The sequence below is a fragment of the Pelophylax lessonae genome, assembly GCF_965119305.1.
Source record: "Pelophylax lessonae genome assembly, chromosome: 10".
NCBI lineage: Eukaryota > Metazoa > Chordata > Amphibia > Anura > Ranidae > Pelophylax > Pelophylax lessonae.
The window spans coordinates 141,891,414-141,904,859 of record NC_138777.1 but is presented as its reverse complement, the minus strand read 5'-3'; the positions used below and the strand labels follow the sequence as shown (position 1 = coordinate 141,904,859).

General features: G+C 43.9%; 1 protein-coding gene across 5 annotated transcripts in view; it reads left to right on the top strand.

Moving 5' to 3' along the window:
- The window catches only part of DUS2 (dihydrouridine synthase 2), a 1,337,959-nt gene that overhangs the window by 535,393 nt on the left and 789,120 nt on the right, over positions 1-13,446 (top strand). The window lies entirely within an intron of this gene.

Genomic DNA, 13,446 nt, shown 5'->3' with positions numbered 1-13,446 from the left:
TTGGTGCATTTCAACACCCCGTATGAGTGCCGGAATGCACAAATCCACTGTTGTTGCGAGAAAGACCGTTTGAGGTCACCCTCCCACTTAATCATGGGACTGGACTTGTGAAAATTAGTCTTGGTATGGAATGTGTTGTAGAAAAAGGTGATGCCTTTTGTCGACCCAGGAAGATTTGTGAGGAACCTGAGTACTGGATGTGGAATAGTGATAATTGGAGGGGGATGTTTAGCTAGAAACGTGGAGATCCGTGTGTAAGTATATAATTCCGAGTGTTGGCGGGATTTGGTATTGGTGTGTGAGAGTCGTCGAGCCAGTGTAGGCCCCTATCCCTCCATTTCAGGGTGGAGAGACATGGGATCAAGATGTCAAGGAGGCCAATGGGTAGTCTCTGCTTGCAATGTGCATCTCCCACGTTAGTGTGTTTCTGTAATTCTCTCCAGGCTGAAATGGATGTTTTAGTTGTAATCAACAGGTCTGACATGTTGTGGGGCTTCCAAGTATCTGCTAGAAGTAGGAGGTGCAAATGTTCAACTTTACTGTGTGCAGCCTCTATTTGGGACCAATGTATGACAGGGTGTTCCGGGAACCACGTACGCAGATGGGTTTGCTGGGACGCTAGGAAGTAGTCATTTAGGTGTACCATACCCGTACCTCCTACCTTTTTGTGTTTAATAAGGTGGGCCCATGAGCACCTGGGATGTTTCCCTTGCCAGATATATTGTTTAAATACGCGACTGAAAGAGTTGAGCATTGCCGTCGGGAGAGGAACTGGGAGAGTGCGAAAAACGTACAAGATTTTGGGGAGGGCCATCATTTTAAAGGCTGCTAGTCTACCTGGCACGATTTTTTAGTCAGATCCGATTGTATATCTACTATTAATGGCTTGTAATTGGCCTCCGCCAATGAGGAAATCAATGGTGTTCGCTTTAGCCCCAAATATGAGATTTCATGATCAGTCCATATATACGGAAATTGTGATTCCAGGTGCCATCTGGTATGTTGTTGCACCCCCAGGTTGAGGATAAGCGACTTGGTGAAGTTCACCTTATAATATGATAAGGACGAGAAGGACGTTAGAAGTTGGTGTAAGAAGGGCATTGACACTATGGGATTGGTAATGGACAAGATGACATCATCAGCAAATAACGTTATTTTGTGCGAGATGCCTCTTATGCGGAATCCGGAGATATGGGGATGTGATCGTATGCATTCAGCTAATGGCTCCATCATCAAAATAAATATACTCGGGGAGAGTGGAAACCTTGGCGTGTGCCATTGGTAATGGAGAAGGGCTTGGACAATATACCCGAGATAAACACCTGGGCGGAGGGAGTAGAATATAATGCCAGAATGGCCGATAGAATCAGCCCCCGGAATCCAAATTTCTCCAAAACCAATAGCATATACAGTACTTCCAGTATACCCTATCGAAAGCTTTTTCAGAGTTGATAGATAAGAGAAGGGAAGGGGTTTTTGTCAGCTCAGCATAGTGGATTAGATTAACGACTCGACGCGTGGCATCCGCCGCTTGCCTATTTGTCATGAATCCCAGCTGATCAGGGTTTATTAAGGTGGGTAGGATGGTGGAAAGGCGATTAGCAATGATTTTAGCATATATTTTTATGTCCTAATTTAACAGGGAGATTGGGCGAAAATTTGCTGGGGTGTCTGGGGATTTGCCTGGTTTTGGGAGAGCCACTATGTGCGCTTTAAGCATCTCAGGTGGGAAAGAGCCAGATTGGGAGATGTTCCGATATAGTCGAAGTAGAAATAGGGACAGTATATCATGGAATTGTTTGAAGTATTCATTAGTAAAGCCGTCAGGGCCTGGGGACTTGTCATTAGGGAGATTGTTGATAGCTTGGGTAACTTCCTCAGGGGAGAAGGGTGAGTTCAAAGTCAGGAGTTGGGCGCTCGTCAGTGTAGGTAGGCAAATGTCATTGAGAAATGACATTATACTCGGGTCAGACGGGGTAGGGCAGGAAGGGTCATCTTTTAAATTATACAGCGCCCCATAGTAACTGGAGAATGCGTCAGCTATATCTTGGGATTTCAGCAGTTTTTGTTTGGTAAAGGGGTGAAAAATGTGAGGTATTTTGCTCTTAGCTTTGCGGGACCTCAGGCGGTTGGCGAGGAACTTCCCAGCCTTGTTATGTTGTGAATAAAACAAAAGCTTGAGGGAGCGCATAGCTTTATCATGGTCGCAAATCAGGAGTAAACGTAGTTCATGTCTAAGTCGAGTAAGAGAAGTCGAGTAAGAGCAGTCGCTTGTGCATCAGTAGTAGAGGCCTTGTTAAGCAATTAAGGAATTAAGGAATTAAGCAAAAGTTAGCTGGTAAAGTGAAGTGTGGCTGCACAGTGGATGTAAACACTGATAATTAAAAATGATAATAAAAATTAGGGGTCTCAAAGAACCCCCCATGTGCCAACAAACAACACGGGAATGCTAATGTTAAAACATAATAAGAAGTGTGCAAATACATTCCTACTTGAAAATTAGAACGCCAGGCATCATATAGTTCCTCTCGGTAAAGCAGGCTCCCCAAAGCAGGCGAGCGCCTGCCGCACCCAGAGGAAGTATCGATCCGAGGGTCGGGAGGAAAGTTAAAGTCACCACATATGAGATGACCCTCTCTCAGCGCCCAAACCTTTTTGAGGATCTTACGGAGAAAGTACATTTGTTTAACATTAGGAGCATATAAAGACACTAACGTTAAGGGTACATTATCAATTACACATATCAATATGACATATCTACCCTCCGGATCGAGATGGGGCGACTTAAGGGTGAACACCACTGAGTCTGATGGCAACCAGGATACCTTTCTTCTTAACAGGAGCCGAGGCAAAGAAAGTGTGAGGAAAGTTGCAGTGTTGGCAGTAGGGGGATGCATCCACCTGGAAGTGCGTTTCCTGGACTACCAAGATATCAGCTTTCTGTAGGATGGCTTCTTTCCATAGGGTCCTCCGTTTGGCTGGATGGTTGAGTCCCTTGTAGTTGATGGATAGAATCTTCAAACCCAAGGGAAAGGGAGCAGGAGCGATGGGTTTGTCAGTCGGTATGTCTTGAGCTCGGAGAGTGGATTGCTGTGTCCGCGATGTGCCAGAGTGAGTATTGAAGAGATCTCGGATTGGCAAGCGAGAAGGAAGATGTAGAAAAGTTCGGACTTGTCAGGAGACACTGGGCCATGGGAGCAAGATTTTCGGACGTTGCTTAAATATTTAATAAAGTAGGAAATTGAATGCTGCAGAGTGGTAACATCTAACTCCATGGGAGCAACAAAGCCAGGCATAAAAAAGGGAATTCCTCGGAAGGGATTCGGGCAGGCAAGCCTGCAACATTTAGCAGGGTGAGGTACGGTAGTGTGTACCAAGGCACCGGACCAGGGAAGTTAGTAGAGCAGGAAGGAGTCTGAAGAGTGCCGTTAGAACTTGCTGCGGTGCTTATGAGCGGGTTTGGACCACCCCAATGAGGTGTTCGCTCTCTGAGGCGGCGTGGTCATCGGATGTTGAGGGGGAATGATATTCCAGGTGCGGAGAAGTTCCAATCCGGCTTCCAATGAGTGTACTGTTTTGGTGGAACCCTCTTTGGTAATTGTCAGGCTCGCTGGGTATTTCCATTTATAAGGTATGTCATGGTTACGCAGGGCCTTGGTGACGGTCAGTAGATTGTTGCGACGCTGCATCGTGTAGCAAGAAAAGTCTGGAAATACTTGTAAGTTCCTTGCTTGTTCAGGCAGTTGGTCCTTTTGTTTAAATGCAAGGAGGATACCCTCTTTAGCTTGGTAATAATGCATTTTGAGCAGCACATCCTTTGGTACTTCTGCAGGAAGATGTGGAGGTTTTGGAATGCGGTGAATACGATCGATTGTAACATCAGTGGGGGAGAAGCCTGGAACCGCAGCTAGGAATTGGTCTCTTGCAAAGTGCGGGAGTTGGTTCGAGGAAACTGTTTCAGGGATGCCACGTATTTTAAGATTGCTCCGGCGTGACCGGTCTTCCAGGTCCGCCAGTTTAGATTTGATCCAGGAAATATTGTCTGCCTGAGATGAGTGAGAGTCCACCATAGTGTTGAAGGAAGTAGCAAAATCTGTCATTTGTTCTTCAACTTGATCAATCCTGGATTCCACAACTTGCACGCTTCTCTTGCAGTCTTTCAAGCCAGAGAACAGATCAGCCTGCAAGGAGGAACGCAGCAGCATCACAATGTCTTTAAGCACTGTTGGAGATGGGCTGGCCTGTGGTTGGGAAAGCTGCTATGGGGTCTGGTATGATAGTTTCCATATCAAGTGTGTCCCCTGTCATGCTGCCGCCATGTGAGAGGCCGTTCGTATCAGGTAGGGAGGATCTCCTCTGTCTGCTCTAAGCGGGGCTGTGAGTAGATGGGGTCGACTGACCTGAGGCTGGGTCTAGGTCGGCGTCCGCCGAAAGTTGTGAGTCTCGTAGGAGGGCTGCCGCTGCCAGAGCGCTGGCTGCATCTCTATTGAGAGAGGCCTGGGTGCCATTTTGGCTCGAGCAACCCGCTGCAGGCGGGAAGTAAAGAGTACGTTTCCGTGGCTTTGGTGGGTCCCGCTGTCGCCTAGACATCTCCGCCGAGTGCTCGAATTCTCTGCCATTCAGTGGGTGTACGTAGGCAGATATGATCGGCTCCGTTGAGGTAGATTCCCTGGTCCCGTGCAGGAGCTCCTAACTCATGCGGCCATACACGTCTGCGGTCGCTCCGCCCCCCTCAAGCCACTACTGTTCTTAAATGGGAAAGATTACTGGGGAAATGTTTCCCGGAAACTAACTGGCTAAAAGCTTTTGCTGCCACATATGCTTCCTCAAAATGTACTTATCATTGGGAATTATATCAAAAGACTTTAAATTTTTGGTATTTGACCCCCACTAAACTTTCCAAATTTTACCCCTTAACTCCAGCATTATGTTGGAAAGAGTGTGGTAAACAAGGGACGCTATTCCATATAGTTTGGGAGTGTAAATCGATTAGAGCATTTTGGAACAAAATATTCTCTATGATCTCAGAAGTTGTGGAAAAAAACATAATTTCAAGTCCTGAGATGGTGATCTTGCATCTAAATATCCATGAGATACCTATAAAGTATCGAGTAGTGGTCACAAGAAGATAGAAATCTCAGGAGATACCATCTCCATCTGATATTGTTACATTACTTAATCAGCAATGTGAGATGGAAAAAATTATGGCTACTATAAGTTCGGCGAAGAAAATATTTGTAGTTGGATGGAATCCATGGCTAAACAATCTAAGATGTATGGTGACAATGGATTAGATAAGGTATGTGTGTTGCATAAACAGAAAAAAACGTCTGTGAATTCACTGAAAACAAGATGGCCCTCAGAGCTCCCACAGACCCAGAAAGATCAAATATAGGCACCAAAGACACATTATATTGGTGAAAAAATTAGGTATATATTTATTAAGGCACTTCTGCCCGGTGTGTGAACTGGAGACAAAAATGGACACAGATACGTTAAAAACCCATTAAAATCATGTACACACAATGGATTGCATCACCACAGACCTAATTGCAGAAAAATAATAAATTAAGTACTGATTGGTTCAAAAAGGAATCAGAGATCATAGACCCAACCGGCAGATGGGAATGCGTGGCCTACAGAGTTCCTGAATTGGATCACAGGTATAGCTGTGTCAGTGAAAAAATATGTTGAAAAAAATCAATGATGAGAACCTGCAGGTAAAGCAATTCCGGTATCGGATGAGGAGGTGAAAGTGGTGCTGTAGATCTTGCTGTAAAAAAGATATGCAAAAGGTGGACGGAATAGGCACCAATAGATGATACAATCACTGATGATTAGAACCGACCAAAGAGCAGGTAAAGTTTCCTCCTTGAAATATCCTAGGCACTCTGTATGAAATTAGACTGTCCATTCAACAATTGCTCAGCATTTCCCAATGGTAGTGGGGAGAGGAGTGCGGTTAAGTCCTTTGTGCCGGATGACTGAAGGGATAAGTACCGTGCAATAAACTGGTCAATGTAAAGGATAGTTCATACCTCCGAGTGTGAAGCTGTGATCTCCCGGTGGCTCATGCAGGCTGCTGAACGGCGTTATCCTGTGTAGTGCTTGCTCAAGCCTCGCTTCCGCGTTGTGACGAGCGGGTCCGAGGCAGTCGGCCCTACGTCACATCCGGTGGTGGCGAGCAGCTGAAACCAGGGAGCCGTAGTTTGGGCAAAGGCTGCGGGGATCACCAAAACACTCAGGAGAGATAGGTCCGGGTGGCACAATCCGATTGTTAAACTGGCTGACGCGTTTCACCGACCTTGCGTCGGTTTCATCTGAGCTAGTTGGTGGGGGATCGTGGGTTCCCTTATATAATGAGATAATAATTGAATGATCAAACACATGTGTGTAAGACCAGACAAGAAACATTCCGGTGAATAACCATGGACTGGCCACCAGATGTCAGTATACCATTTAGGAGCTTATAGAGGAAGCCACAAAGCCCCATCTAGCGTTATTTGTACAAACATACATCACACTTGCTGCCAATAATAAACCACAACCAGTCAATATGCTACCCATTGAAAACAAGGAATTAAGCAAAAGTAAGCTGGTAAAGTGAAGTGTGGCTGCACAGTGGATGTAAACACTGATAATTAAAAATGATAATAAAAATTAGGGGTCTCAAAGAACCCCCCGTGTGCCAACAAACAACACGGGAATGCTAATGTTAAAACATAATAAGAAGTGTGCAAATACATTCCTACTTGAAAATTAGAAGAAACTTTAAAGATACACAGTGCTGGTTGGTGACAGGGATCCCTAAGAGAGGGTGTGTGGGTTTACTGAACCGTAAATCCAACCAAAAATTTTTTTTGGGTATTGTATAACAGCACAGCAAACCCACCCAGGTAGCAGGTTGAAAGGGGACCCAGGATTTATGTACCGTCTACCCCATAAGGGGATAGAAGTATCAAAAATAAGTATCAATATATAAGGCACCAAAAATAGGACTTCAATAAATTTATTGAAGTCCTATTTTTGGTGCCTTATATATTGGTATATGTATATACATATGTATTGGGAAACCATCGGGGACCTATTTGTTATAGGATGATCCTTGGTATCTATGGAGTCTCTGAATACTGTGTTCCTCCCATTTTATCACTTTGTTTAAGGTGACCTTTGCTATTTTTGATACTTTTTTACAGCAAGATCTACAGCACCACTTTCACCTCCTCATCCGATACCGGAATTGCTTTACCTGCAGGTTCTCATCATTGATTTTTTTCAACATATTTTTTCACTGACACAGGTATACCTGTGATCCAATTCAGGAACTCTGTAGGCCACGCATTCCCATCTGCCGGTTGGGTCTATGATCTCTGATTCCTTTTTGAACCAATCAGTACTTAATTTATTATTTTTCTGCAATTAGGTCTGTGGTGATGCAATCCATTGTGTGTACATGATTTTAATGGGTTTTTAACGTATCTGTGTCCATTTTTGTCTCCAGTTCACACACCGGGCATAAGTGCCTTAATAAATATATACCTAATTTTTTCACCAATATAATGTGTCTTTGGTGCCTATATTTGATCTTTCTGGGTCTGTGGGAGCTCTGAGGGCCATCTTGTTTTCAGTGAATTCACAGACGTTTTTTTCTGTTTATGCCTATTGGGATCAATAGGTACACCTTCAGACACTCCAGTTTGAGGAATTCTCCTGGTATTTAATAAGAGGCCTTTATAGGAACCACACACCCCTCTCTTTTTTTTGTACATGTGTGTTGCATAGTAGGTGTTCGAAGGATCATTAACATAATACGTCATAAACCACAAACACTAACAGCGCTAAAATACAAGGGACATTCGTGCACTCGCACAAGTCCGTAGAACAGTCTGTTCAGAGTTCCATGGAGACTCCCGTATCTCCCTGAGTCACTTATTCAAGGGAAAGGTGTGAGGGACCTGGATTGAAAGCACCACAATTCCACCACCGCCAAGTGCTCCCCCCCTGCAATGGGAACTCACCAGATACCCGGTGTATATGAGCCCTTCACAATAAACCACCTCTCTCAGGGTAAACGCCTCCAGAAACAAATCTCTTTGCCTTCTTACCACGCTGGTACTCCGTCCACCCAAGCATATGAAAATGAACAGAGTAGGGGCAAACAATAGTGTAATTCCGCAAAGTATATTTTATTAAAACTACACATAAAGAGCCCCTCTCCCCTCAGGATGTCTACTTACAAGAAGCCTGACTAAATGAAGGCATGTAGTACGCTTAATGACCACCAGATCCCAATAGACCACTTGCGTTGCTAAGGAAGGTGTCCGGCGTATGAAGTACAGTAAAATGGCGACCGCGCACACACGTTCTGACGCGTTTCGTCTTCTAGACTTTATCAAAGAGCCTGTGTGCGCGGCACGGTCGAAATATATTTATATACACGCCGGCGCACGCGCCCCTGCACTGCGCCGGACCGATAATCAAAAGTACTCCCTCTGCTGACACTTCCGGTCAGAGAGGGGCAATAAGATCCCGCCCCTTCCGGCGCGCCAGTCATCGTACTGACGTCCGCCCAGAAGTGCGTCATCCTCGCGTGCCGGATTACAGAGCGTGATGTGTCGGTGGACACATCCGCCCAGCGTCAGAGAGAGGCGGCACTGGATACACACCGTGACCTCCACTCGCCGCGCTGTTTCCGGATCACCAAAGAGGAAATTACATTTGTTATTGTCTGTTCACCACAGTCGGCGATCTCTAGCCAACAGGGAACCACATCAGCTGTATCCATATAAAACCACTGCAATTTCTTACGGTGTCATTATAATACACTAAATGCCTTCACTGTACAATAATCGTATACAGTAACATGACAAAAAACAATGTAAAACCGCACACATATACAGTATATATTGCAAAGTATATATGTGCACATATAAAAAAACAATTTTTAATTTTTTTAAAAAACGAGCATCAAACAGAAAAAACTCATATTAAATATCAATTTGTAAAAAATACATAAAAGGTATATAAATTACAACATTTACCCAATAGTTTCAGCATAAAACATGCCGGAATAAAAACCAACATATGGCTCTTATAGATATAATTTAAAGGCCCGGACCCACTAATGAGCCAATTAAAAACAACTCAAACTTGTAAAACTGCTGCACTTTTTAGATCAGAACATGCAAAGGAAAATAAGAAAAAAGGGAAAGAAAAGGGGAATATAGAGATAGAAGACTACTCGATCCATATTGGGTAATATATGGACATTTTGATCGCCCAAACTCAATAATTACTAATATAGCAATTAATGTCCAAATCAACATTTAGACCCTTAGGATGCAAGGACTCGGTCAGGTATATCCAATGTGTTTCACGCTTGGAAATCTCACAGACACGATTAGATCCTCTCCATACCGGTGCTACCTTCTCCACCCCCCAGAACTTTAAATGAGTGGGATCCTTATTATGAAAATCCCGGAAGTGGAGAGAGAGGTTATGATCTTTGAATCCATTGCGGATGTTCGTTATGTGCCCTGAGATCCTGGTAGTGATTGTTCTCTTTGTCCTCCCAATATACAACATATTACATGGGCACTGTATGCAGTACACCACATGTGTGCTACTGCAGGTAATTGTGTCCTTTATTTCAAAAGACTGCCCATTCACTGGAGATACAAAGCTGGTAAAATTTCTTAAATGAGTATTTACCTGCTTGCAGGTTTTGCACCTCCTACAAGCAAAAAAAAAACAGGTGTGTTATCCCAGAACATTGTCGGCTTCTTTGGAGGATCCAACACTTTCTTCACCACCTGGTCACCAAACGTCGGTCCTTTTCTATATATAAATGTTGGGGTATCCGGCAACACCCCATTCAACACTTTGTCCATACATAGGACCGGCCAATGCCTTTTGAAAATCTCTTCCACTTCCCAGTGTTGGGCATTAAACTGGGAAATGAAACTCCAATCATGACCTTGGGTATTGCGTTTCTCTGTATCCTTAAGACAATCGTCCTGTGATAACCTCCCTATCTCCGCTATCGTGTTGTCCAATTTGACCGCTTGATAGCCTTTTTCCATGAATCTATGTTTAAGAACTTGGGACTGTGCTTGAAAATCCTCATCAGTTGTACAATTCCTTCTAACACGGAGGAATTGGCCCCTAGGGATATTGGACAACCATTGCTGGTGGTGTCCACTCTGGACGGGGAGATATCCATTCCGATCAGTGGGCTTGAAGTACACCTGAGTCTTCAGCCCACCCCCAAGAAGGGATATCTCCACGTCCAGATAATGGATCTTGGTCCGACTCCAGTTAAAATCTAACCTGATGTTGTTGGTATTATTATTAAGCTTTTCACAAAACTTTTTCAAGGAGGACTCAGTACCTGCCCAAATGAAGCCAAATTATAAATGCCTTCTACTCGAAGTCCCTTCTTCTTTTTTCCCCCACATCCACAGGGGGTGTACAATCCACACTGGAGACAACAGCCAGGTCTCCAGGACTTTGTGGAAGAACCAGGACAAGGGGATGCCGAGCGGGACGCAAGGAACAAAAAAAGAAGAAGGGACTTCGAGGTATCCTTGACAGACAAGGAATTGAATATTTTACATGCCGGCTTAAAATGCGCTAAACATAGGCCTGTCAATAAGTTCAATGTCTATATTGACTTGCATAAATTTGTAAGAAAAATTAATTTAAAGAAATATTACCTAAATCCTGCCCGTACACTGGGTGCCCCAAAAGCAGGTCTAACGAACTACTCACTAGGGATTGACAGTGGGCTTAAGAATAGATCTTTGTTTAACCCTCAGCAATCTACAAATCAACACATCGAGGTGTTCAAAAACCTCGTAATCCGTGATTTGAAAGAAATTCCAGAGAAAAAGGGTGTCAATCCGAGACATATTCAAGAAGGCCTAGAGGCACTTGAAAAGAGAAAGAATGTCATAGTGAGACCTGCGGACAAGGGAGGGGGCGTGGTCCTCCTGAAAAAGGAGTTTTACCACACCCAATTGTCTGTAATGTTAGCGGATAAAGAAACGTATAGAATCCTGAGTAGGGATCCAACACTACAGTATAGACAGGAATTAAGTTCCCTTGTGGAAAAAGGTTATGGACAACACGATAGAGGTTATCACAGGACGATTGTCTTAAGGATACCGAGAAATGCAATACCCAAGGTCATGATTGGAGTTTCATTTCCCAGTTTAATGCCCAACACCGGGAAGTGGAAGAGATTTTCAAAAGGCATTGGCCGGTCCTATGTATGGACAAAGTGTTGAATGGGGTGTTGCCGGATACCCCAACATTTATATATAGAAAAGGACCGACGTTTGGTGACCAGGTGGTGAAGAAAGTGTTGGATCCTCCAAAGAAGCCGACAATGTTCTGGGATAACACACCTGTTTTTTTTGCTTGTAGGAGGTGCAAAACCTGCAAGCAGGTAAATACTCATTTAAGAAATTTTACCAGCTTTGTATCTCCAGTGAATGGGCAGTCTTTTGAAATAAAGGACACAATTACCTGCAGTAGCACACATGTGGTGTACTGCATACAGTGCCCATGTAATATGTTGTATATTGGGAGGACAAAGAGAACAATCACTACCAGGATCTCGGAGCACATAACGAACATCCGCAATGGATTCAAAGATCATATCCTCTCTCTCCACTTCCGGGATTTTCATAATAAGGATCCCACTCATTTAAAGTTCTGGGGGGTGGAGAAGGTAGCACCGGTATGGAGAGGATCTAATCGTGTCCGTGAGATTTCCAAGCGTGAAACACATTGGATATACCTGACCGAGTCCTTGCATCCTAAGGGTCTAAATGTTGATTTGGACATTAATTGCTATATTAGTAATTATTGAGTTTGGGCGATCAAAATGTCCATATATTACCCAATATGGATCGAGTAGTCTTCTATCTCTATATTCCCCTTTTCTTTCCCTTTTTTCTTATTTTCCTTTGCATGTTCTGATCTAAATAGGTCAGCAGTTTTGCAAGTTTGAGTTGTTTTTAATTGGCTCATTAGTGGGTCCGGGCCTTTAAATTATATCTATAAGAGCCATATGTTGGTTTTTATTCCGGCATGTTTTTATGCTGAAACTATTGGGTAAATGTTGTAATTTATATACCTTTTATGTATTTTTTACAAATTGATATTTAATATGAGTTTTTTCTGTTTGATGCTCGTTTTTTAAAAAAATTAAAAATTGTTTTTTTATATGTGCACATATATACTTTGCAATATATACTGTATATGTGTGCGGTTTTACATTGTTTTTTGTCATGTTACTGTATACGATTATTGTACAGTGAAGGCATTTAGTGTATTATAATGACAACGTAAGAAATTGCAGTGGTTTTATATGGATACAGCTGATGTGGTTCCCTGTTGGCTAGAGATCACCGACTGTGGTGAACAGACAATAACAAATGTAATTTCCTCTTTGGTGATCCGGATCCGGAAACAGCGCGGCGAGGGGAGGTCACGGTGTGTATCCAGTGCCGCCTCTCTCTGACGCTGGGCGGATGTGTCCACCGACACATCACGCTCTGTAATCCGGCACGCGAGGATGACGCACTTCCGGGCGGACGTCAGTACGATGACTGGCGCGCCGGAAGGGGCGGGATCTTATTGCCCCTCTCTGACTGGAAGTGTCAGCAGAGGGAGTACTTTTGATTATCGGTCCGGCGCAGCGCGGGCGTGTATATAAATATATTTCGACCGCGCCGCGCACACAGGCTCTTTGATAAAGTCTAGAGCGTGTGTGCGCGGTCGCCATTATACTGTACTTCATACGCCGGACACCTTCCTTAGCAACGCAAGTGGTCTATTGGGATCTGGTGGTCATTAAGCGTACTACATGCCTTCATTTAGTCTGGTTTCTTGTAAGTAGACATCCTGAGGGGAGAGGGGCTCTTTATGTGTAGTTTTAATAAAATATACTTTGCGGAATTACACTATTGTTTGCCCCTACTCTGTTCATTTTCATATGCTTGGGTGGACGGAGTACCAGCGTGGTAAGAAGGCAAAGAGATTTGTTTCTGGAGGCGTTTACCCTGAGAGAGGTGGTTTATTGTGAAGGGCTCATATACACCGGCTATCTGGTGAGTTCCCATTGCAGGGGGGGGAGCACTTGGCGGTGGTGGAATTGTGGTGCTTTCAATCCAGGTCCCTCACAACTTTCCCTTGAATAAGTGACTCAGGGAGATACGGGAGTCTCCATGGAACTCTGAACAGACTGTTCTACGGACTTGTGCGAGTGCACGAATGTCCCTTGTATTTTAGCGCTGTTAGTGTTTGTGGTTTATGACGTATTATGTTAATGATCCTTCGAACACCTACTATGCATTTTATTTATTTATAACAGCTGCTTGGACTTTGTCATTTTTTCTATCATCAAGTTGTCTGTCTAGTTTTTCCTGTATAGCGCAG